General features: G+C 39.7%; 1 protein-coding gene across 2 annotated transcripts in view; it reads right to left on the bottom strand.

Moving 5' to 3' along the window:
* Tec (tec protein tyrosine kinase) overlaps positions 1-21377 on the bottom strand; it is a 120113-nt gene extending 98736 nt beyond the window's left edge. The window contains exons 1-2 of one of the 2 annotated variants that reach the window (XM_046458362.2): positions 21271-21357; positions 10442-10592 (exon numbers count right to left, since the gene is read on the bottom strand). The gene's annotated coding sequence lies outside the window, so the exon portion shown is untranslated. Of the gene's footprint in view, positions 1-10441; positions 10593-21270 lie in introns of both variants that reach the window. The other variant, XM_046458417.1, reaches the window with a different exon arrangement.
* Between the last annotated feature and the right edge of the window lie 3979 nt (positions 21378-25356).

Below are 25356 nucleotides of genomic sequence, written 5' to 3' on the forward strand. Positions count from 1 at the left end.
TCAAACAAAAACCTGCACATGAATGCTCCCAGCAGTACTACCCATAACAGCCCAAGAGCGGTAACAACCCAAATGTCTATCAAATGATGAATGAATAAGCAAACTACGATCTATCTATACCATGCAATATCATTCCACCAAAAATAAGAATCAAATACAAAATATGTAACAACATGAATGAATCTAAAAAACATGTTAAACTAAAGAAGCCAAACACAGTTGTACTGATTCCATTCATACGAAAGATCCAGAACATGTGAATCCACAGGAGTAGAAAGTAGATTGCTGTTTCATTGGGAAGAGGAGAGAGAAAGGAAGATGGGGTTTTCTTTTGAGGAGGTCATAGAAATCATCAGGAATTGGATAGTGGTGATGGCCATATAATATCACAAATAATACTAAAAACCACTGGACTGTGCTCTTTTTTAAGAAAAAAATTCATGTACAATATATAAATAATATGCTTGCTGGGGACATAGCACAGTCATAGAGCACTTGCTTAGCATGTCCCTGGTCCTGCATTTGATCCCAAGCATCGAAAAAAAAGTATACTTATATATAAGTATGTATATATATGTGTGTGTGTGTGTGTGTGTATATATATATATATATATACATATACATACTATACACACTGATAAGAATTAAAAGTGATAAAAGATATTAGAAATGAAAATGGTGGGAAGAAAACAGTGGAATCCAATTTTATATGATAAGTGGAGGTTGATTCTCACATCAGCACATATGGCAGAAACAGAATATTGTCAAAATTAGCCTTGACTATTCCTCAGGAGACACAGGTCACAATGGAGAAAGATACTCCAACTCTGAATAAGTCCAACACAGCATTGGCAGAAATGTTCAGAAGCCACTGGGAAATTTATCAGTTAGTTTTTTATAAGAACAAAAAGAAAAATCTGTTCCATAAGTAGTAGCATAAAACAACAAAATATTAGTTCTCAGGTTGGTTGGGCAGACCTGGCCTGGATGTCCAACCTGGTCTAGCTCTGGCAGGCCTTCAGCCAGACAGAGCACATGTGGCCCCTTCCACAGGAAAACTTGGGCTTGATCACATAGTCCTCAGTTTCAAGAGCAGTGAGAACAATCAAGCCCCAATACACAACACAGTTCACAGTTCTGAATGCTTTACTGGCCAAAGCAAGTCACACTACCAAGGCCAGAGTCAAGCGAGGAGGCTACCAGTCAAGGGTGTAGATACACCAAGAGGGAACCACCATAAGGCTTTTTACAAACAGATTTGGGTGTTTGTTGTTGTTGTTGTTTTTAGTTTAGCATGAAAGTCATTGGCTTGGGCTTAGCACCAGCTATTGTGAAAAGGTATTAGTCCTGAACCACAACAGTCACATGGAGCACTGAGAGGCTCCAGGAAAGCTGTATAAACCAAGACTGAGTGAGGGAGCAGCAGGTTCAGGAAATGCATACACCCTTGGGACATTACTCACCCAGAATGGTGAATAGAAGCACGCACACTCTTAGTGTTGTTTCTCTTTTCTTTGCTGGCACACAGAATTCAAGTCCCTTAATTCAAATTCATATACGCTATACTTCTACTATACACAGATAACCAGAACTCTGAGACATTGACTGCAATAGTGACATCTGGAGCCTCCCAAAGTCCAGGAGGAAAAGGATAAACATATCACAGAAGAATGACTTTTTTATATCAGTTTTATCAAAAGAAAAACTTTTTGTCACTAAATTCTAAGGAAAAATTAGTTTGAGATCATAATGGGATAAAAATTAGTTGGTATCAAAATTAGTTGGGGTCAAATTCAAGGTTTACTCTCCAATATGAGACTGGAATATAAATCTTATGTTGATAATAATATAATGCAGTGTATTTAAACAGCATATCTGTGAAATTTTAAAAAGGCTAATGTGTACCTTCCTGATAGGCCAGGTACCTCACAGTGTAGCCAACTGAATGACCCAATGTAACAAAAACACCACCACTCTCAAAGACCTATGTCTTCACACTGGAAGCATGCATATTTGGAGATTCCAACTTCATCTGTGATGTAAGTCCACTCCTTGACTTCATGATCTCTCTGCTAACATTGAGCTAACACATCTCAGATTGATGCAGCAATTATAAGACCCCGGCAGGTGTTCTTCTCAGTGTGATTTCTGCCAAATCAAAAAGCTCTCAAGTAAAGCAACAAATTATTTATAGTTCACAGTACAAGCAGACACTAATATTTTTAATTAGTGAAATAGCAAAGTGGATTCAAGCCATGGAATAAAAATTTTCCAAGGCTTTTAATACACTGTAAGACAGGGTGCTGCATCTCTTCACTCAACCACCCTCACCCGTCGCACAGTTAGCATGTACCCCAAGGGGGTGATAAAAAAAATAAATGCATAAGTAGTGCCAAGTGTACACTTGTCCTTCGCCCAAATACATTTCAAATTACCATTTACCTGACACATTTGCTTTACTTTAGACTTTAAAACTTTAGTTACACTAGCTTAAAAGCATGAAAGGTAAAAACTTCTGTCACTCAGTGAGAATTCCAGAATGCACACCTTGCCTAGGAATCTACTGAATAGCACCCTAAAGTCTTCTAGTCTGTGCATGAAAGGTAATACCTGCATTGCTGAGTGCAAATGCTTCTTTATATTAATCAAAACAATCAAATCAGACTGGTGTAAGAACCTGGAAGAAGGAAGGAACACACATATTCACATTCCCCTTTTGGCTCTGAGATCTTCCCACATTTGTGAACCACATCAAAATCTAAACAACTGAATTTACCAGCTTCAATAACCATCGTAAGAAATGCTGAGCATGACAGACATCACCATTCCAAAGAGGCCTGTCCTCAATAATGTCACCTGAATGACTCTATTACACAGGCAAATTGCCCAGTGTGACAACAGAACTCACATTTAAAACCTTACCCTGCCAGATGGCTGAAATGGTTCCAATAGTGGATATACTTTCATTCCACAATTTAAAATAAAATATGGAAAGTAAATATCCCAGAAGATGGTAACTAACATGCAAACCAAAGTGAACCCCACTCAGTGTGCTCGACCATCCCCCTTAGCAGTCACATGACTTACATTCCCAGCCATAAACCATTCAGTCCACCCACTTGCACCTCCAAGCACCATGTTAGTTCTTAACACCTTTGCAACAAAAACTATTGAAAACCAGATGATCTTTGCTCTCTCTGCTTCTCACACCACATGCTTTCCTCAAATCCCTCTACCAATTCACTAAGACTGTCTTCTTCAAGTCACCAACAACCACCAAGTTGCCAAACTCAGTGGTCCCTTATCAGTTCTTATTTGACCTTCCAGAGGTATTCAACACGTTCTGTCCTTGTAATGCTTGCCTCTCTTTTGGTTCTCTGTGACATAAAAATTGCCTGTATTTCTCTGATCTTAGAGGCTACGTCTTCTCAGTCCCCTTTACTGGCTTCTACTTTTCTGCTTTACTTCTAAACACAGGCTCTTCTTGGGTGGCCTCATCGAGTTCCAAAAATGGCTTGAAATATCATCCATGTTGGTAACTCTGAAATCTACATGTTCAACCCACGAACCTCAGATTTCTTGCTCAACTGCAAACCTGACATCTTTCTGTCAATATCTAACAGGTATCTCCAACATATTCTTGCTAAAATAGAAGTCTAGATTTTCCCCTAAAAGTTGCTCTTTTCTCAATCTCTGCCATCTTAGTAAATGGCCTCCCCATTTCTCTATTTGCTTATCTAAAAATATACGAGGTATCATTGATTCATTCCTTTCTCTTATACCTCAGATCCAATACATCAGCACATTCTTTGGATTGTGTCTTCAAAGTATTTTTGGAACCATTCAAGATTCTCCTACAGTCCTGCCCCACTAGTGTAATAAATTGATTGCTGTTAAGGCCTTGATTTTTCAGATCTCCCTGTATCTTTCATACCTCTCTGAACACTTGTCCTTTATACCACACCCTCCCACACTGACTGTGAGTGTTGTTGTGTAATGTGCTTTGACCAATAGGACAGAGAGAAAGTGAACACAAGCTAAAACTTTGGAATGTGTTTTCTTGTTTCTACTTCTTATCTTGCTTCTTTGCAATCACCATGAAAATATGTCTGGGCCAAGCTATCCTACTAGAATGTGTAGTGAATTTGTGAACCACATCAAATTTCAACCTAATGTCACTTTCACAAAAGGGCCTTCCCTTGACTCCCAATCTACAGGAGGCAGCCAGTCACCCTCACTCTGGTCTCCCATTTTAATTATTTGCATTATACTTATCACTGCAAGACACTTTTGGTGTGCTTTTATTGTGTGCCCTCCCCACTGGCTGTAAATTCCATGACAGCGGGAACATAGTCTATGTATTCAGAGCTGGATCCTCAGCTCCTAAACAGTTCCTTCACATAGTAGGTACTCATTAGAGATTTAACAAGTACTACTTGATTCATTTATTAAATGAATCAGAACCTTTCTGACATCAGGTTTATAAAAAACGAGGAGACAGGCGTGCTAAAATGGAAAGAAGAAAAAACAAACTGATTCTGAGAGAGAAATCTTGAAGTCAAGAAATCACTTTGGGGTTGTGGCTCAGAGGTAAAGTGCTCACCTAGCATGCATGAGACACTGGGTTTCATCCTCAGCACCACGTAAAAATAAAATAAAGATATTGTTTCCACCTATAACTAAAAAAAAAATAAATATTTAAAAAATCACTTCACCTGATACAGAATGAAGGCAAGAGTTTGGACTCTGAAAACAACCTATGGGAGCTAGGCTCTGATCCTTACTGGCTGTGTGTGTAAACATGGACATATTACTCACCTCTCTGCCCTTGCTTCTTCATTTATAAAGCAAAGTGACAATTACAACTTCATAACATGGTAAAATTAAATTAAAAAGTCTCTACATAAAGTACTTAGATATCTGGATCAAATAATTACTCAATATTAGTGATGACAATGATGGTGGTGACGGTGGTGGTGGCACACAGTTCACCCTGGTGGTGTTGATTAAACTGGCATGTCCAGAGTATCTCACTCAACCTATTGTGGCTACTTGAATTTTCTTTAATTTTCAGGTACTTCAAATTCCCCCTTGTCATCAAGAATGGAATGAGCATGGAACCTACAACCAGAAGAGCTGGGTTCTGGCTCTAGTTCTGCAACTAACCATCTGGGTAATCCTGGGTGAGTCACCAACTTCCCAGACCTGAAAGTTTTCTTGTCATTTTCTCAGTCCGTGCCCAAGACAGGAAGTGCAGAAAATATTCTGTGAAGAGGTGGCAGTATGAATATAAGATAGGGACATGAAGGCAGAGAGACAAATCACTAAACGTTCCATTCTGGAGCATAAAAGGAATGTCTAAACACTTTAAGACCTCCCAAATCATGTTCCTCAGAACACTGGACCTGTTGAATGAATGATTAGACATGCTTATTCCAAACCAAAATGGCTTAAGCACAGGAATACCACCTGCCTTCGTTCTCTACTACACAAACAGGGGCCAGTACAGCACCCAAAACACACTAGCATGCACTTACTAGTCCATTCATGCTTGTTGAGTGAACGGACAAACATATTTGGGGAAAGCTGGGTTAACCTATGTCAGACTGGTTCCTTATGAGCATTTCTCAAAGACTTTAATATGTGAACAAACTCTGTGAATCACATAGCATGCAGTGTTTCCCAACCTTATTTGATCACAGAACTTGCTCTATTTCCCTTGAACCTCATTAACATCTCTGAGTTGTAGAATTCTATAAAACACTGGGAAACACCACAAGCTTATGTAAGTCATTTTTACTATCATGCTATTGCATGTGTTATCTTACTCTTCATTCACAAGGTTATTAAAAGGCCGAGTAATTTGATTCATATCTAGTATACAGCTGTTGTCTCCCAGCATCCTGGAACCTTAAGTCTCCTATTGCTAGGCAGGACCTCATCCTCTCCTAGCTCATAAGCAGCAGGAGGACCTGACTCATTTCCCTGCCTTACTCTCTGCGCCCTCATAACCACCCTGTGCTGCCAATCCCTCCCCCTCTTCTCTCACCATCTCCACTCTACAGCCCTACTCTGTGAAGTTTCTTAAACTGCTATCATGACTCCTCCTCCCCCTTTACAACCACTCCAACCAAGTTTTAATCTTGTCACTTACAATATCATCCCACCTCTCTCCTTTCTATAATAAAGGCTGTCTTTGTCTTGCATTCTCCCTCCTGACTCATGTCCAATCCAACCTGGGTCCCCTCTTCCTTTCCTACCACTTATTTCCCAGGAATCAAGCTCTTCATAACTCCAGGCCTCTGCTCAATTTTGCTCTCTGCCCAGAAGACTCTTCCCTCTTAATCCTCCTGTTGAAATCCCACTCATTTCTCAAGGTCCTTTTTCTGAGGTGGATCTTAAATATGCCCCAAAGGCCATGTGTTGAAGGCTCTGTCACCAGCCTGTGGCACTATTGGGAGATGGTGGAACTTTTAGGAGGTAGGACCTAATGGAAGGAAATTAGGCCACCGAGGATGTGCCCTTAAAAGGGATATTGGGAAGCTGATCCCTTTCTCTGTCTTCATTCCTTCCTCTATGTCTTCATTTCCCAGCTGCCCTGAGGTAAATAGTATTCCTCCACCATGCTGACTTGCCAACCATGATGTACTGTGCTGCTATAGGCCCAAAGCAGTTGGGTCAAGTGATTGTGGCCTGAAACCATGAGCCAAATAAATCTTTCCTCTTTCTAAGCTGTTTATCTCAGATATTTTGTTGCAGTGGTGGAAATATAACCCAGTCTCTTTGATGAAGTCTCCCTTGCTTTCCACTCCCACCACAACTATGAGCTCCCATGAACTACCCCAAGGCATCTGCTCAACTATTGCAAATATATTAAGTTAGTTGTATATATGAATACAGAAAGTGCAAAGCTGGGAGAAAAGACTAGGAAGCACGTGAGTCAGTCCAGGAGGATGACCAAGAAGTTGACGGAAACAGAGGAAACCAGGAGGATATCTACAAGAATGGCTTGAATGCTAAATGAAAAAGATGTTTTGCATGAGGGTTGAAAAGTGATGCCCTGAAAGTTAGGAAGAGAAATCAGGAGAAGGCTACAGCAGAGAGAGCTGCGGGGAAGGGAGCGTTTGCATGTGTGAGGAGGCTGGGGTGTGGGAGAGTTGATTCACTGTGGAACAATGCTCTCAGAGGGCCACCGGAAAGACTTGGGAAGCAAGCCAGCAGAAGGATGGGAGTTCAGAATCATAGGGGGGCTGAGAGTACATAGGAAGATAGCTGATCAGAAAGGCTGGAAGTCAAGGAAACTGGGGATAAGAGGCAAGGGCTTGGCCTAAGCTGGCTGAGAGCCCAGATGGTGTCAGAGGCCAGATGAGTTCATTCCAGAGTCTTTGATCAGCATTCAAAGAGGAGGCTGATGAACAATTTTTCTGATGTCTATGAAGAACAGATTTCTCTAATGCTCCTCTCATGGTACAATCCGTGTCCCACCCAGATCCATGTGTGTGGGCTACACCATGGGGTGGGAAAGGGATGGAAGGGCTCGGTGTGGAAACTCCTTTCACTTGGGCAGAGCTTAAAGGCCTAAAAGGGAAACAGCAAGCTGACCATGGTTCAGAGTCTGCAGAGATCAAAGGCCTCCTGGCACAAGTAGAAAAAGGCCCTAGAAGCAGTGGGTTTACTCTCATCTAAAGGCAGACACAGAATGGCAATGGGGAAGCCAAGACAGAAATATTCATTTTCTAAAAAGTCTGTGACTTAGATAGGATTCTTTTCAAATGCAAATATCTAGATTTAAGTAAACAACAACAAATGGAACATATTGGCTCACATAACCAAGCTGTCCTGGGATGCTTCAGGTGAACCCTGAGCTCCGAATGATGCTGGCCATGCTCTCATGACCACTCACTTCTCACTGCGTGATGGCCTCCTCTCTCCTAGTACAAACAGCTTCCTCCATAGAGCAGAGCCATCATCAGCTCCAGATTACATCACACAGCACAAAAGAAGAAGGAAAAAGGCATCCCAGAGGAAAGAGTGCCTCCTTTCCTAAATGTAAGCAGAACGGGAACCTCATTGAGCCAGCCTGGATCATACATTCTCCCTGGGTCAATCACTTGGTCAGATGGAAGGTGTGTTCAGATCACCCAAAGCTAAGTCACATGACCAGCCCTGAAGTCAGTGTCAATCCCAACCAAACCACATGACCCGGAGAAAGAAGTTCCCCAGAGAAATAAAGTCTGGACAAACAAATAGTAAGTCCACTACAGGATGGGCACTTTTCCATACAGCCCCAGATACCAAAGGCAGAAGCTCCGGGCTGGTACTTAAAGCATAGAAGAGCTTTGAAGTCAACCTGGACTGGATTTGACACTTATTAGCTGTATGGCATCATGCAAATTACTTAACTTCTTAGTGCCTCAGTTTCCTCATTATAAAATGGGAATAATCATAGTGCCACATCCTAGAGATATTTGCAAAGGTTAAATGAAATAATGCACATAAACTACTAAGCACAACACTTGACACAAAGCAATCAATAAACAGTAGTGCTGTTACTAGTAATAATAATAATAATGGCTGTTAGTATCATTAGAAAAGGGCAACCCATGAAGGGTAAGCAGTGACTCAATGAAAGAGGGAGCCATGTCAGCATCTGCATGAATTGGCCAAGGTCAAGTATCATTAGGGGCAACTCAGACACAATAGAGGCCCATGAGTCAAAGCTAGATAACAATTCAAATTAATGTGTTGAGCATCATTATGCACCAGGCCCTGGGAACACAATATGAGTGAAACACATATGGATGGCTCCAAAGAGAACTATGGCACTGTGCACTATTCTGAGGGAGAGGAGGGTAACTGAGGCTGCTTCCATTCTTTCAACAACAGGCAGATTGCCCCAGGATTGTGCTGAACATAAAAGAGAACAATGCAAAAAGCCTAACTGATGAAGCCATAGGAAAAAACAGAGTAGCCACAACCACTCACCTATCCACCCCCTCAAAATATGTCTCTGCATGCATTAGAAAAACCCGCCTCTTCCTTTGAAAATTTTACTTCCATTTTCTTTAAAACCATTGCATGCATTAAATAAGCAAATTTGTTAGGTCTATAATGTAAATGACACCCAAGAATTTTGCAGTATACAACCTGCACAATTGTACATCATAGCTTTGGGCACAGGCAAAGAAAATTAAGATGGGAGCTAAAAGGAATGAGAGATTGGGGTGGGGATGCAATGCCTGGAAGTCCCTGGGCCTTTGGGGACAGAGCACCTTTTGTTATAGAACTGCACTGTTCAATATGGTAGCCACATATCACAAATAACTACCTAGTATTTGAAATGTAGCCAATGCAAGTAAGGAAAGAAATTTTTAAATTTTTAAAAATTTTAATTTGAATTTAAAATGTAAAACTGAAGCACTATAAAATATCTTTTCATTAATCACAACTTTATTGTTTGGTAGAAATACAGTTCACTTTACCCACTAAAATACAAAAGATTTCATAATGTATTATACTGCATTTGTAATATTGTATTGCTCCTCAGTTGTTTCTAATATCTCATTAATAATTTTTATGATTACATGGTAAAAATATTATATTTTTATATGTTGGGTTACATAGCATATATTATGAAAATTAATTTCACCTGTTGCTTTTTCCTTTCTTCACATGGCAACTAGAAATTTTTAAATTCCATCTGTGGGTCACAGAATATTTCCACTAGACAGTGCTACTATGAAGACTTCTTAGGATCTACAGGGTTCAGAGGCTTGGGAGCAATGCCCAGAAAGACTGATTGGTTTTTATTTGAAGCATTTGCTCCTACATTGTCCAACTCTATTTAAGACAGCAAGAGGAAAGGAGAAGAGCTCACTGCACAGAGCTCCAAGGAGAACATAGCAGAGAGCCCTGGACTCATACTGCATTGTTCTGAACTCTGTTATCACCACTTACTACTTACCAAGTGTTACAGAACCTCCCTGAAATTTAATTTCTTAATCTATAAATGCTGAAAATATCTTACCCATTTCACAGGGTTCTCTGAGGATTGCATGTGATAATCCACCTAAAGAATTTAGCATGGAGCCTGGCACATCATATATGCTCAATAAAGATTTGGAATGTTTATTATTTGGGAATAAAATAGGTGCAAATGAATGGTTTTCTTCATATTATTTAGCTCAGTTTCCATAGTTTAAGCAGGTCCACTCTGTCCACAGGTCTCATTTATCTTTCTAGACTGAATAGCTAATGGGAATATGTCACTCAGTCTTCTATGTCACTGATTTGCTTGCTCTAAGTGCATTATGTCTTTTAAGGTACAGTGATGAAACTTGCAGAAACTATCTTAGATGCTGAAGCATATGAAAGTGAAATAACATTTCTGATTTATTTGTGACAACAGTTAAAATTAGTCAGCATGTTCCAAATTATCTACCTTGTCAATGTCTTTAGTTAAGAGTTTACAGTAGCCGGGTATGGTGGTCCACGCTTGTAATTCCAGTGATTCGTAAGGCTTAGGCAGGAGGATCACAAGTTCAAGGCCAGCCTCAGCAACTTAGCTAGGCACTCAGCAACTTAGTGAGACCCTGTATCAAAATAAAATATAAAAAGGGCTGGTGATGTGGCTCAGGGGTTAAGCAACTCGGGGTTCAATCCCCCGTACAGAGAGACAGAGAAACAGAGAGAGAGAGAGAGAGCTAGTTAGTTTACAGTAATCTCTGAATCTCTTTCTTGAGTCAAAAACTGAAATGTATATCTGCATGTACAAATTGGATCCATTTTACCTAAAGGTATTGTTTGCAATGCCTGCTGTTTTGCATAGACTTGATAAAAGCAGTCTGACTTTTTAGTGTCACAGAAGGTTCATGTTGACTATAAACTAGGAGTTCACTAAAGTATTCCCTCTCATATATTACTTACTTAAAAATAATAATAATAAGACTATGGCATCTACATCTGTATTCTGAGAAATGTTCTGTTTTTCAATCCTCTTTCAAATCCTGATTTTAACAATATTTCTCCCTAACTCCCACTGACCCTACTTAAGAGTCTTTGTGTGGACTCTTCCCAAAATCACTTTGAAAGTTACAGTTTCAAGGGCTGGGGTTGTGGCTCAGCGGTAGAGTGCTCACCTAGCACGTGCGAGGCACTGAGTTGGATCCTCAGCACCACATAAAAATAAATAAGATAAAATAAAGGTATTGTGTCCAACTACAACTAAAAAAAATATTTTAAAAAAGTTACAATTTAGATCTATCTACCTTTCCTATTTATCTAAGGCTCTCTAATGCTAGTGAATTTTTCAAACATAATTTCTCCTTATAAAGGAGTAGCCTATCCACCCAAAATGTTAAATTGCTTAGAGTAGTAAATATAAATGTATTTTGCATGCACACACACAGTCATGAAGATTTTATTTTAGATTCCACTTGTCCCTCCAAGTCCAAGGAAAACTGAATGAACATTACATTAAATTTACCCTCTGATTCTCAGCAAGTCATTATTCTCTCTTACTTGCCTGCAATGAACATCAGACAAGATGGATTTTTCTCATCCATAAAATGAGTATAATATAGATGTTCTTTGCCCAACACAGCAAGCCACCTCATTATTCATGAATGTGTATAAAACGCTCTCAGGAAAAGCTCAAAGTTCTTTACAAGCATTAAGCCATGAATCTTTCTGAAGTGCACTATTAATTATGTGTCATTATGCTTTGTGTAATAGGTGGAAACCCTGAAGCATGGGAACATAATGCCAGCTCATAGTTAACTTAGAAATACAGCTTAGGCTTTAAACATTAGAACATCTAGACATCCAGAAAAATATCAAGGGAATAATTTAAACAGGAATTCACTCTACTCTAGTTCTTAATCAAGAAATACATTCGTGCAAATTTTGATGATGGGGCTCACCCTGCACACCTTACTGAGCCTGGCTTACAGACTCCAGGAATGAGGAAATGAGTGGGAGGGTTGGAGTTTCCCAAGAAAATAAGATGCCTTCCCAGCTTACCGGAAAGGTCATAAACCCTGGACCAGGTACAGAGGTCAGATAAAGTTGCAGTTGCCACAACAACCTCTCCACCTTTTGTTACTAATCCTTAGAAACTTTTCCTACCAAATATCCAATAAAATGAAAATATCCACAAAAACACCGTTTCTGTACATGGTTCTGTCAGGTTCTTCAAACTGTCTTATTTGACCTACAACCAGGTACATAAGATGGTCTCAAAGGTTCTCGTGTATACAAAGAAGATACTGTTCATCTAAAAAAGTCAAAAAAGAGGATAATGAAAACTCTATATAGCTTTATATAGCTAGCAATTTTTTAATTGTTATTTTTGTTTCCTTCTGACAAGAGTTAATAGAAGTTAGAAATCCTTAATCCCAGGATGATGTTTTGAAAAATATTCCCCAAGGAAATAATCCTCAAAGAGGGGAAAAAAAAAAAGCATGGGGCAGGGGTTCCAGGGGAGGGTATAGCTCAGTGATAGAATGTTTGCCTAACATGCACTAGTCCCTGGCTTCTATCCAAAAATTAATTAATTGGTTAAGAAACAAAAATTTTTTAGAAGGAAAATATTCCAAATTTCCAACACCTGAAGAGTTATTCAAAATACTATCATATATTAACATGACAGAATATCCCCTAGCTATTAAAAATCATAACCATCCCTATAAGAAAATGCCCACATAAAAGATCACCCAAAGAACATTATACATGAACTACTATGTGTATAAAAAAATTATAGAATTCAGAATTACATAAACAGTTGCACATGTGCTCATCAGGTTAACTATTTTCTAGGAAGTTACTGAGGATTTTTAAGAAGTCCAGTGAAAACAGAAGAGAGGAGACTCACAAAGATTCCTTCTGGGATAGTTTCAGGGTTATTTATTTTTATTTCTTTTTTGTAAGCTTCAGTACTATTTGCATTTTTAACAATGAATATATAACACTCTACTAGATGACATTTTTTTAACGATGACAGGAAGAGTTCGAGGAGCACATTATTGAGTCTGAGAACCTGGGTAGTACCCAGAGATCTATCCTTGGACTGGGGACTGTGGGAGGATCTGTCAACAGCTCTAAACCCAAAAAACATCTTCCCACTAAGACTCCAGAACCCATGACCAAGAATTCTTTAATGCAGTGGTTCTCTAAGTGGTTTGACTATGTGAAAAAGACATTGGAAATCCTTTTTAAAACATTCAGTTTATAAATGAATGCTCTTGGCAGTGGGAACTTGAAAGTCAATGTCACCCTGCTGTCAGTCAAAAAAAAAAAAAAACCCACATTCAGAAGCATGTATATCTAAATTTACACATATGAGCATTCATAACCCAACTGAACTATATCTCTGTGTCTCTTCATGGCTAAAGGGTCAGGAAATTTTATTTTAGCAAACAACAGAAGCAATAGAAACAATAGAAATTGCCTTCTATGAAACAAAAATAACTCTAATGGTAAAAACTAATGCATGCTAAATCAAACTGGCAGAAAAATAAACTGCAAATCACTCCTGTATGGGGCAGGGAAAAAAAAGGTTCATTTTTTTGGGCAATCATGTGGAGATCCCACAAGATGTGGCTGAAATCTAATACTGGAGGGCATAGGAGGACGCGAGAGTTTCTAAAGAAATAGTAACAGAAAAGATGCTGTTGGAACTTCATTTTGGATAAAGAGAAAACATTAACATTTTTTCCTACTAACTCAGCTTAGAATTTCGCAAAAAATGAAAATTAAAGGGAGTAAGATATTTACAGTTTTACAGAATCAGGATCTCATCTACTATGTAAAGACTACAAGTCTACCACTATGACACTCTATAGCTAAGCATTTTAAACCTTGAAAATAATGACATATAGCTACAGAAGCTAAAAGTAAATGTGTTATTAAAATCCAAACAAAGGTTTTCCTCCTTTAAGTAAATGCACCAGTGTAGGCAACCTAATCAGCATATACTTCCCTCCTTCCTCCAAAAGCCATTCCTCTTTGCCATTAAAACAAAAACAAAAACAAATCCCAATACCATACTAAGTAGAAATACATGGACAGAAAAATAGTATTAGTTTCAGTGAGGAATATTTCTAAATGACATGAGAAACAATACACTTGGTAAAACTTAAGTTGATTGTCATTTGCTTCAGTCTATATACCCAAAGTGAAGTAAAGTCTAATCAGGATTTTGTGAGTTTAGAGTATTGGACACAACTTGCATAATTATGATCAAGTATTTTTTTTAACTGCAAAGCATCCAAAATTCATTCAGAGCATTGACCGAATATTTATGAGGTATCGTCCTTTCTCTAGTAGAGTTTAATAAGCAGCTGAAAAGATAAAAAGAACTTATGTTGAAGCACTCAGGACATTAGAGAAAACTACACTGCGTGGAAAGAGAGACTGCAATAGCACTCTCTTTAGAAAAGGGAAAGAGACCTGCATAAGTACAATGGGAGGAATGAGCCTTGCAGCATTCTCCCTGGCCAAACTTTCATTCATATGTGTTACGGGGTACCAGCTAAATAAATCTTTTCTTTTTTTATTTATACATAACAACAGAATGCATTACAATTCTTATTACATATATAGAGGACAATTTTTCATATCTCTGGTTGTATACTTAGTATATTCACACCAATTCATGTCTTCATACATGTACTTTGGATAATAATGATCATCACATTCCACCATCATTTCTAACCCCATGCTCCCTCCCTTCCCCTCCACCCCTCTGCCCTATCTAGAGTTCGTCAATTCCTCCCATGCTCCCTCTCCCTATCCCAGTATGAATCAGCCTCCTGATATCAAAGAAAACATTTGGCATTTGTTTTTTGGGGATTGGCTAACTTCACTTAGCATTATCTTCTCTAATTCCATCCATTTACCTGCAAATGCCATGATTTTATCTCTTTTATTGCTGAGTAAAATTCCATTGTGTATATATGCCACATTTTTTTTATTCATTCATCTATTGAAGAGCATCTAGGTTGGTTCCACAATTTAGCTATTGTGAATTGTGCTGCTATAAACACTGATGTGGCTGTGTCCCTGTAGTAAGCTGTTTTTAAGTCCTTTGGGTATAGACTAAGGAGAGGGATAGCTGGGTCAAATGGTGGTTCCATTCCCAATTTTCCAAGAAATCTCCATACTGCTTTCCATATTGGCTGCACCAATTTGCAGTCCCACCAGCAGTGTATAAGTGTACCTTTTTCCCCACATCCTCGCTTATTATTGTTGTTTGTATGCATAATAGCTGCCATTCTGATTGGAGTGAGATAAAATCTTAGAGTGGTTTTGATTTGCATTTCTCTAATTGCTAGTGATGATGAACACTTTTTCATGTGTTTGTTGACTGACTGTACATCATCTTCTGAGAAGTGTCTCTTCAGGTCCTTGGCCCATGTATTGACTGGGTTATTTGTTTTTTTGGTGTCTAGCTTTTTGAGTTCTTTATATACCCTAGAGATTAATGCTCTATCTGATGTGTGAGGGGTAAAGATTTGCTCCCAAGATGTAGGCTCTCTATTCACCTCACAGATTGTTTCTTTTGCTGAGAAGAAACTTTTTAGTTTGAGTCAATCCCATTTATTGATTCTTGATTTTAATTCTTGTGCCACAGGAGTCTTATTGAGGAAGTTGGGGCCTAATCCCACATGATGGAGATTAGGGCCTACTTTTTCTTCTATTTGATACAGGGTCTCTGGTTGTTAAATAAATCTTTTCTAATAACCCATCCTTCGCTGTCATCCACCTGAGATAAAATCCCTAGTGCAACTGCTGTGTTGGAGCAATTGCTAGCGCTGGTGTTGTTGGTCTTCCCAATGCACAGTTGTTTTGCCCTCAGAGGGAGCTAGAGCTTCACCTTTGCTGCAGGTAAGATGGTTTGGGAACAATGCTCTTCCTACTTCAGTGGAGGCTAAAGCTTGTCAATATTCCCCTGTGCATAACCACGAGAATGCTGCTGTGGTAAAGCCCCAGGAAGAGAATACTCCCTGCATGAAGGGAGCCTGAGCAATGACTCAACCCGTAAATGGGTCGGGAAAGTTGCAAAGAGCAGGGCAGGTCAGTCATCTCAGCTTGCCCAGCCAGAAACAGGAACTTGGTGCACATTCCAAGAAGGGCCCCAGCTTGCAAAGGGGAAGGGAGGATCTCGCTGCTGGCAAGGAAGCTGTGGGATACCCTGGCCTCCAGAGGGAAATCATAGGAATTTCCACTGAGGCCACAAGGCCATCTCTGACACTAGGTCCAGTTTTCAAAGTGAATAATATTAGACTCACCAAAAGGTAAGAGATGCAGAAACCAAGGAAACAGAATGATTCTTCCTAGACAAAATGAATTCAAGAAACAGGAACAAGCGCTGAATGACCAGAAAGCTATACACCAGCCAAGTTAGGATTAGGGAGAAGTTTTAGCTCCTATGACAACTGGGATTAATTAGTAAAGAAACAAAAGGAACCTGAGATCCAAACTGAGCTCAATGAGAGGATATTCCAGGTTAATTAAAAATGTTTACCTGTGGGTTGAGACAGGGGAACCAACAGCATGTTGCCCTGACAGACCCAAACGAGTCTCTCAGTAGAAGTTGGTTAAGAAATCTATATTCCAGGCACTTATGGCAGATGGAACAGAAACCTTGTCAAAAGCCCAGTAAAATGTCAGTGAAAGAAATTTTTTTCTTTAATGTGTAAACCAGGGCTGGGGGCATAGCTCAGTTGGTAGAGTACTTGCCTAGCATGCACAAGGCCCTGGGTTCAACCCCTAGCCCCACTGGAAGATTTTAAAAAATAAATAAATAAATAAATAAACAAACAAACAAACCTATGGTATATAATGTGTAAACTAGCAAGGACAGAGAGGGTAAGAGAAGAGACAAGAGCAAAACCATTACGATGGGGTGAAGGAGAGCCAATAAACAATCTGACTTATACAGCAGAATCTCCAAAAGGTTAAGTAATTAAAGGTAATTGGGCCCTATGTAGGGTGAAGTGTGGGCTGAAAAGAAAAAAGACTGATTGCAAGCCTCCCCCATATCCGTCTACCACTCTGAGCAGTTAGGTGACAGCCCCTTCTCTCTCACCAGCAAAAAGCCTGGAGTTGCCTCCCCACACATCCCCATCCTCCAGGGTCTCCGGGCATCAGGCACATTTCAGGCACCCTACGGAAGACAGCCACCCACAACTTCAGCTTTTACCCTCCCACTCAAATGTCAGCAGACAACCAAGGGCATTGGGAACACAAGAAAAGCCTCCAACAGGAAAGTAAGAGATCTAAACAGTGAAAAGACAAGAGCAACCTTTGTAAACTGAAACTGTACAAGAAAGAAAAAAAAAATCCCCCAAAAGTCATTAAACTTCCCAGGGGGATAAGATCCTGGAACCGCAAAGAAGAAATACAAAGATACACACACACACACACATAAGTATATGTGTGTGTATATATATTCAGAAAACAAAAAAAATAGCTTTAAATTGAAAATATTAAATAAATTATTAGCATAAAAATCCCGGTGAAATGGTTTAGATAATAAAATTGAGAAAACCTCCCCAAGAATAGAATCTGGAAATAAAAAAAAAGATGTTATGAAAGAAAAGGTAAGAAAATTAGAGGCCTCATCCAAAATATCCAATATCCAAACAGCAAGAGTTTCTTAAAGAAGCATCATAGAAAATGGAGTAAATTACCAACAAGATCACTCAAAAAAATTCCCCAAACCAAAGATATAAGTTTCCAGATTCAAAGAGCCCAACCCAATGGGTGAAAACAGACCCACATAAAGGCACAAAATCATGAAATTTAAGAATTGTAGAGAAAATTTTATGAAATTCCACAGAGGACACAGCAGGTATGGAACCTATATGCAGCCTGCAAACAAAACTTGAGGGGTTGGGACTGTAGTTCAGAGGTAGAGCACTTGCCTAGCACATGTAAGGCACTGGGCACATACAAACAAATAAATAAAATAAAGATCCATCAACAACTAAAAAAAAATTTTTTTTAATTGAGGGTTTGGAACAGTTCTGAATTCCTCAACAGCCACACCATAATCTAGAAAGCAATGGAACAAAGCCTTCAAAATTCCATCCTAGAATTCTTCACTCGGCCAAATTATAAACTGTCAGTGGAAAATAGATATTTTCAGGCATTCAACAGTCTCAGAAAGATAGATATCCTATTCACCCTTTTCCAGGAAGCACCCCAGGACATGTGCTACCAAAACAGGGGAGTCCACCAAAATAGAGGAAGACATGTTCTGTGGGTACCAGGAGATCAACACAGGAGTGAGATGATGGGAATCCCCAGAACGCTGCTTTAGGGAGGCCCTTGGGGAGAAATATGCAATGACAACAAGTTCAGATTATAGCAAGCCAGGAGGCTCAGGATTGGTTTCTTAGAAAAAATGAGATTAACAAAAGACCGATTTGAGGCAAGACTTAGAAAGCAGGCCAAGAGTTGTAAGTTGAATTAATGAGTACAAAACGGTCAAATAAAGCAATTATTAACTCAAAGGAAAAAAAATGTGCTTAGCATAGTTAATGAATATTGATCTGGCCATTAATCAATATTCTGCTTTAACTACTGCAAGGGTAGTAAAAATAGGGAAGCTGTGCTTGTGCTGGGGGGTGGACAGAAAAAGAGAGCCAACTCATCGTCCTCCACAGTGGGAAGTCAACAGATAATACTTAAAGTTGAAAACCTCAAGAACTATCACCTACAAGCAATACGTGCCAAAGAATTCTAAGGGTTGTTTCTGGAACGTTAGAAAAGCAACATGAAATGCTTAAAATTCAAAGTAAAACAACATTGGCTTCCTTGCCCCACACATATTTACATTTGTTTGGCTTTTTCTTTGTTTCCCCAATAGCAGACTGTTTTGAAAAATTCCTTTCTTGTTTTTCTAAACAAAAGAAAATATAATTTTCTACATCTATGCCACAGTAGCTGTGGTCATCTGAGCTCTGAGCAGTCACGTAGTGAGGAAATTAATAGTCATAATCTGTTCCAAGGAAGGACTGGTTGAGCCAGGGCAGAAACAAAAAGACAAGCCAAGGGGAGGCAGGTTTAGAGGTGTGGGCAAATACTAAGCCCCCCACCCCTAGATTGGGTGTTGTTGCAGTTTTCAATAAAGCTCTTCTAATGGCATAATTGCATTGCCTCAAGATAATTTTACAATTTGTCAGTGACCACGAGCCAATTTCAATTCTTTCTGACAGAACTGAATGCCCAATTTACAACGCTAATTCAACTAAGAGAGCCAGCCCCCAGGACTACTGATCTGGGTTCAACTTCAGTTACTCTATTTTGCCTGATGCAGACTAGACAAGAAGAGAGCATAGGAAGGATGCTGAACAAGTGACAGTTTCATCAACAGACATTTGCCATTCATGGGGGACCCAGCACCAGGATCAGGATTATCACTCCTGCTGATGCTGTGGACCAATGCTCTCTATCCTGAACAATAGCAAGGAATCTGGGCAGGGGTGAAGTAGAGGTCAAGGAGCTAGAAGAACAGGGGCCAGGAGGAGAGGCACCAACCTGGTCAACCAGGAGAAACCTGTAGGCAGAGGCGTAATCAGAGACCCAGAGCACAGGCTCCTAGCTCTCTGGATGCCTGGAGAAAAGCAACCAGGCCAATAATTCTTCCCAAGGTATAAATATGGGCCAGTCACTACCCACAACTTCTTCAACCTCCCTGCCAAGGGTCATCCTCAGAGAGCAAAGTTTGCCATTCTCTGAGCTTCACTGTGGTTTCATAAAACATAGCCCTTGCCCTTGAGTAACTAGCTACTAAGAAAACAAGACCATCTTGTTACAGAATAAAGTAAACAGGTTGAAATGCTACAGCATACATGAATATTCTGATTCTTTCCTATTTGGAAGGATTTGAAAATTCTAGATCAAGGACCCAAGTGGGTCAAAGTTATAGTCAATTAGAATTGATTTGCATGTGTTTACAACACTTGTGTTATACAGCTCCACAAATCAGAATGTACACACCCTTATGGGAAGAATCAAGATCATTAACATAAACACACTACAGTATGCATCCTGCGTTGGCAGGAGTAAAGTATTAGTTAAGAGTAGTAAGTTGATTAGATTAATTAGAGTATAGGGAAAGTATATAGTTTGTAAACACTGAAAACAAAACTAAGCTAAAAATATTAATCACATATTTAATGTGAAAATTACCCATACTTGTCTTTTCCCCATATAAATCATGGTAATTTTATATGCATAATTTCATAATTGCATATGATTCTTGTGGAACAAAGAGCTATCATTGTGTAACCTAATTTGTTAAATCCCAAAAGTTATTTGGAAGACCTGCTGTTGGTTCTTCGTTTTGTTGTTTTTTTTTTCCTCCCCAACTCTATAGGAAAGAATCAACCAGAACGCAGTAAACTCAGAATTTCCTAAGAGGAAAATGAGCACTCACTGGAAAAAGACAGGACATATGCACAAAGCATATAATTGTTTTAGATAGCCTTCAAGCCCACTTAACCACCAGCCATTCTGTGATTCTGTGGTTCCAAGCTAACTGAGATCAAGTCTTCTAATCAAATATTCCAGTTTCCAAAGAATGACAAGAGATGAGATTGTTCCTGAACCTGATACAACGCCATATGTCTGTTATTCGTCCATGAAAAAAAATAATAATAAAGTCAAAAGAAGATTTAGGATCCCAGGAAATAAATGCACACTCACGCGTCAAGGCCCTAATTTTTCCAAATACATCCATAATCCAAGCCCCTATTTTCAAGATCCATACACTATTTCCCGTTAAAAAAAAAAAAAAAAAAAAAACTTGATGGAGTGAGGCACGAGAACATGCAACAGTGGAACATCTTCCTGGATTCTGCCAACTTCGATCAAGACTGCAGTGCCGCGGGAGTAGAGAGGAGGAACCAACTCCGCCGCACAGCTGGGAAGTAAACCCAACGCCAGGCGGCTAGGGCCCTGAGATCCAAAAGAAAAGGGGGCGGATGCCTCCCCAAGAGAGGTCAGCACCGGAGCCCGGGGTACAGGCTGCAGCCCCCAGGAAGGCGCGGCCACGCAGGAAGAGCACCACTCCTTTCTTCCAGGAGCGAACAGGACGGGTCCCTCACCTGGCGTGGCACGCCCGCGATAACTACAACCCAAAAAGTAGAAAATCCTTCCCGGTTCCACGATGGTCAGTTTGGACATGTGGAAGCCACCTCTGTCCGCGCGCATGCCAGTCCAGACCCTCCCCGCCGGAGTCCCGGCCCGCGTCGCCCTTACCTGGCTGGAGCGCGTCTGCTGCGCCTAGCCCGGGAGAGTGTGAGGTCTGCTGGGTTGTGCCCAGTCCGCTTCTGGGCGCCCTCCGCCCCGGCCCACCGGTCGCCCCGCCCCACCGGTCGCCCCGCCCCGGCCCGCCGGTCGCCCCGCCCCACCCCGCCTCCCATCGCTCCGCCCCGGTCGCTAGAGCTCACAACCACCGTTTGACACCGCCCTGTGGCAATTTGAAGGCAAAAGACCGGAATAGATCGCAAGCGTGTCCAGAGCCCCCAACCCGCAAGTTTCAGGGGACACCCTTATGTTCTCGGACGCAGCGGTTGGCTTCCCTAGGCTTGGGCGTCCCTACCCAAGAGAACCGCCCAGTTAGGGCTCCTACATCCCTGATCGACGGGGACTACCCAGAGCAGTGCCACCTGTGGGTGACTGGGAGCCTGGTAGAAACTAAGAACCGCAACTCCTCTTCCGCTAAAGGTTGGCGGGTCAAGCGGGTGTTGAGGTGCGCCGGAGTGATACAAGGCGTTATACCAAAAGAATAAATCCTTTTACTGTCAAAACTGATATTTACAGGGTCACGTGCACAATTAATGAATTAACACTTCACTCGATGAAGAGCAGAAAATGCGCTGTTCTAGGTACTGTACCTGAAATTCCTAGTAACAGAGACCCCATTTTAGATATGGTGAAAATAAGGCATAGAGAAGTAACAACTTGTCTAATGCCAAACAACTAGTAAAGTAAAAAGCTGAACTTCAAATCTAGATTAGTAAAGTAAAAAGCTTTACTAAAAAGCTTTTACTAATCTTAATTAGTAAATTAAAAAGCTGAACTTCAAATCTAGACTTACTGAAATGTGAGTGTCCAGCATGTGCCATAAACTGATGCAGGCTTGTGGAATACAAAACAGAGCTCTCCCTTCAAGGAGCTTTTATTCCATGTAGGGATAAAGAAAATAAATATGTAAGATATGTAAGAAGGGTCTTGGCAACATACAGCAGGGTGATGGAAAAGTGGGTGACAGAATGGGGTTGGGGGTGGGGAGCTTCACAAGACAAGGCGGTCCTGGAGGTTTCTAGGAGGAAGTGACAATAGAACTAAGACCTGAAGGACAACACAGGCAGCCAACCTGAAAATGAAAGGGAGGGGAGGGCAAGTGCATTAAAAGTTATCATACCTTGTGCTTGTTTGGGACTAGAAACAGTGCCTTCCTATATTACTTCTCCTTTGATCATTATAATTACCCTGAGAAGGAGTCCGACAAGATTCCATTTAACAGGAAAAAAAGGTGAGCATCAGAGAGGTTCTAAAGACTTGCCTAAAGTCATTTAATTAAGATAAGGGGGATGGGACAAACGGAGGTTTTCTGATACCAAATCCTCTCTCACTCCATCCAAAATCTTGGGTATACATATGACTTACTATAAATGAATATAGTAAAATTTCTCTCATATAATCTACTGTCTCCTCCCTACCCTACTCTTTCTTGCCTCTTATCCTGTTCAGATGCTTGTTTTGACCCATTAACATAATTTCCCCCAGGACCAATGTTCTTTGAGGGATGGATGGTCATGAACCCTCTGAAATTCTATGCAAAAAATCAAAATGGGATGTGCGTGTGGAGAGAGCTAGTTATAGTTATTACAGTAATAAAGTTAATTTTCTCCCAAGAAAAATGCTCAGATACATAAGTGAGAAGACTTAGAGCTTTAATTATTTGACTTTTGTAAGTATAAATGCTCAATATCAGGTTGACATTGTTTCAGTTCTTTGAGAGAAGAAAATACATCTTTTTAACTTTCACATAGATTCCGCATGGAGCACAAGAAGACATACAAAATCAACATGGCAAGTTTGTAAATAAAGTAGTATTTGTATTTGGATCTTCTTGTACTCCTTTCTGTAAGTCTCTGAATTCTTTTTTTTAACTTTCTACTTTCCCAAATGAGACTTAACTCATCACAGATAATTAATAAATTCTTGTTGAATAAATGAATGATGTGGTAATAATACAGTCCTTATCAGTTTTGTATGGAGAGTCTGTTCCTACATGAAAATGACTTCATTGTGATGGTATGATATGTCTGTCTCTTTCTATCATATGCCAAAAGTAGTTGCTCCTTTGGAACTACTTACATAGTAGGAAGGAGCAAGTTTTAAAAGTTGGACATAAAGTCAATAATCATATTCCCAGGAATGGTTGCCAAATAATTAACTCAAAGGAAAGAAAAGATATCATATTCAAAGTGTGTTTATAAAAGCATCATTTATAATAACAAAATAATTAAACGTCAAATAGGGAAATATTTAAGAAAAATATATCAATACTATGGAATGTCAGGTTACTATTAAAAATATTATCTGTGTTAATATAATAAAAATGTGGAGAAAAAGTTATGAACAAGTTTATATGGAAAAAAAATAGAACCCAAGGCTTTGTGTACTCTGTGATTACTACTAAATAAAGATTATGTGGGGAAAGGTTGAAAGAATAAGAATTACAGTTAACAGTTATTTGAGGGAAATCCTACGTACTAGGCCCTTTTCTAAATGCATTAATTCATCAAATTCTCACAAATGTGAGAGGCATACAGTTGTTATCTTTGTTGTACGGATGAAGAAGCTGAGGCAGAAAAGCTTTAAATAATTTGCCCAAAGTCACACAGCTATCAAGTGGAAAACCAGAATGTGGACACAAAGCAGCATGGCTCCAAAATTTACACTTGGCTTTTTGTTTGTTAGCTTGCTTGCTTTGTGCACTAGATACTGGGCCTTGTGCACACTGGGCAAGTGCTCTCCACTGAGCTACATCTCCAGCCTCCGACTTCACACTCTTAGCCATGCAAAGCTGCCAGAGGAAATAAACATTGAATCCTGGATCATGTGGGGTTATTTAAAAATATTTCCTTGTATAATGTTTTTCTGCTGGATTGGTAGTAAGTGAAATTTTTTAAAATACAGAGCCAGAGAAGAAGGCATAGAAATAAAATCAGATTATGCTTAGAAGAAGAGAAATATAAAGACAAGAATCACATCTGTCTTGAGCCAATTTATATTCTAGATTAAAATCTAAATAGTGTTTCAAAGAACTCCAATATCTCAATGACTTTGTAATTTATGAAGTTTGAGTTAAAATTACTTTTAGTCATAATAAAATGCAATATTCAGTATTACTAATATGAATTAAAAAATTATTCTGGGGAAAAAAGATTATTCTGTCCTGGGCTTATATTTCCTTTTCTCTACCCAGAATGCTCTAACCTCAAATGTTTCTGAAGCTACCTCCTTCTTAATGGTGGTCTTGAAACTATGGCCATCACTGCATGACCAAAAGGCTGAGAAAACAGGCAAACAAGGCAGACAAAACTTCTACTATGCCGGGCCTCACATTCTGGTGGAAAGTCAATGGTTTAGAATTCAATTTAGCTGCAAGTAACAACATCCCCTTGTGGTGAGGCAAATTAATGTCCCTCCCAATGATGCCATCTTCAATCCCTGAACCTGTGAATACATTAACCTACATGACAAAAGATGTGAGTAAATAAGAATCTTGAGATGGGGAGATTATTCTGGACTATCTGGCTAAGTGAAGGAGAAAGGAGGGTCAGAGTCAGAGAAGGAGATAAGAAAAACAGAAGACAGGAAGAGAGAAATTTGAAGATGTGATACAGAAAGCTTTGAAGATAAAGGAAGGGACCACAAGTAAGGAAAGCAGAGAGCTTCTAGAAGATGGCAAAGACAAGGCAACATATTTGCCCCTAGAGAATCCAGAAGGAACCAGATCCTTTGATACCTGAATTTTTAGCTCAGCAAAACTATTTTTGGACTTCTGACTTAAGAACTGTAAAAGAATAAGAGAACAAACAACCCAATCAACAAATGGGCCAAGGACCTGAACAGACACTTCTCAGAGGAGGACATACAATCAATCAACAAGTACATGAAAAAATGCTCACCATCTCTAGCAGTCAGAGAAATGCAAATCAAAACCACCCTAAGATACCATCTCACTCCAGTTAGATTGGCAGCCATTAGGAAGTCAAACAACAACAAGTGCTGTCGAGGATGTGGGGAAAAGGGTACACTTGTACATTG

Source organism: Marmota monax, unplaced genomic scaffold (assembly GCF_021218885.2).
Source record: "Marmota monax isolate L192 unplaced genomic scaffold, Marmota_monax_Labrador192_F-V1.1 WCK01_AAM20220418_F8-fsc00025, whole genome shotgun sequence".
NCBI classification, from domain to species: Eukaryota; Metazoa; Chordata; class Mammalia; order Rodentia; family Sciuridae; genus Marmota; species Marmota monax.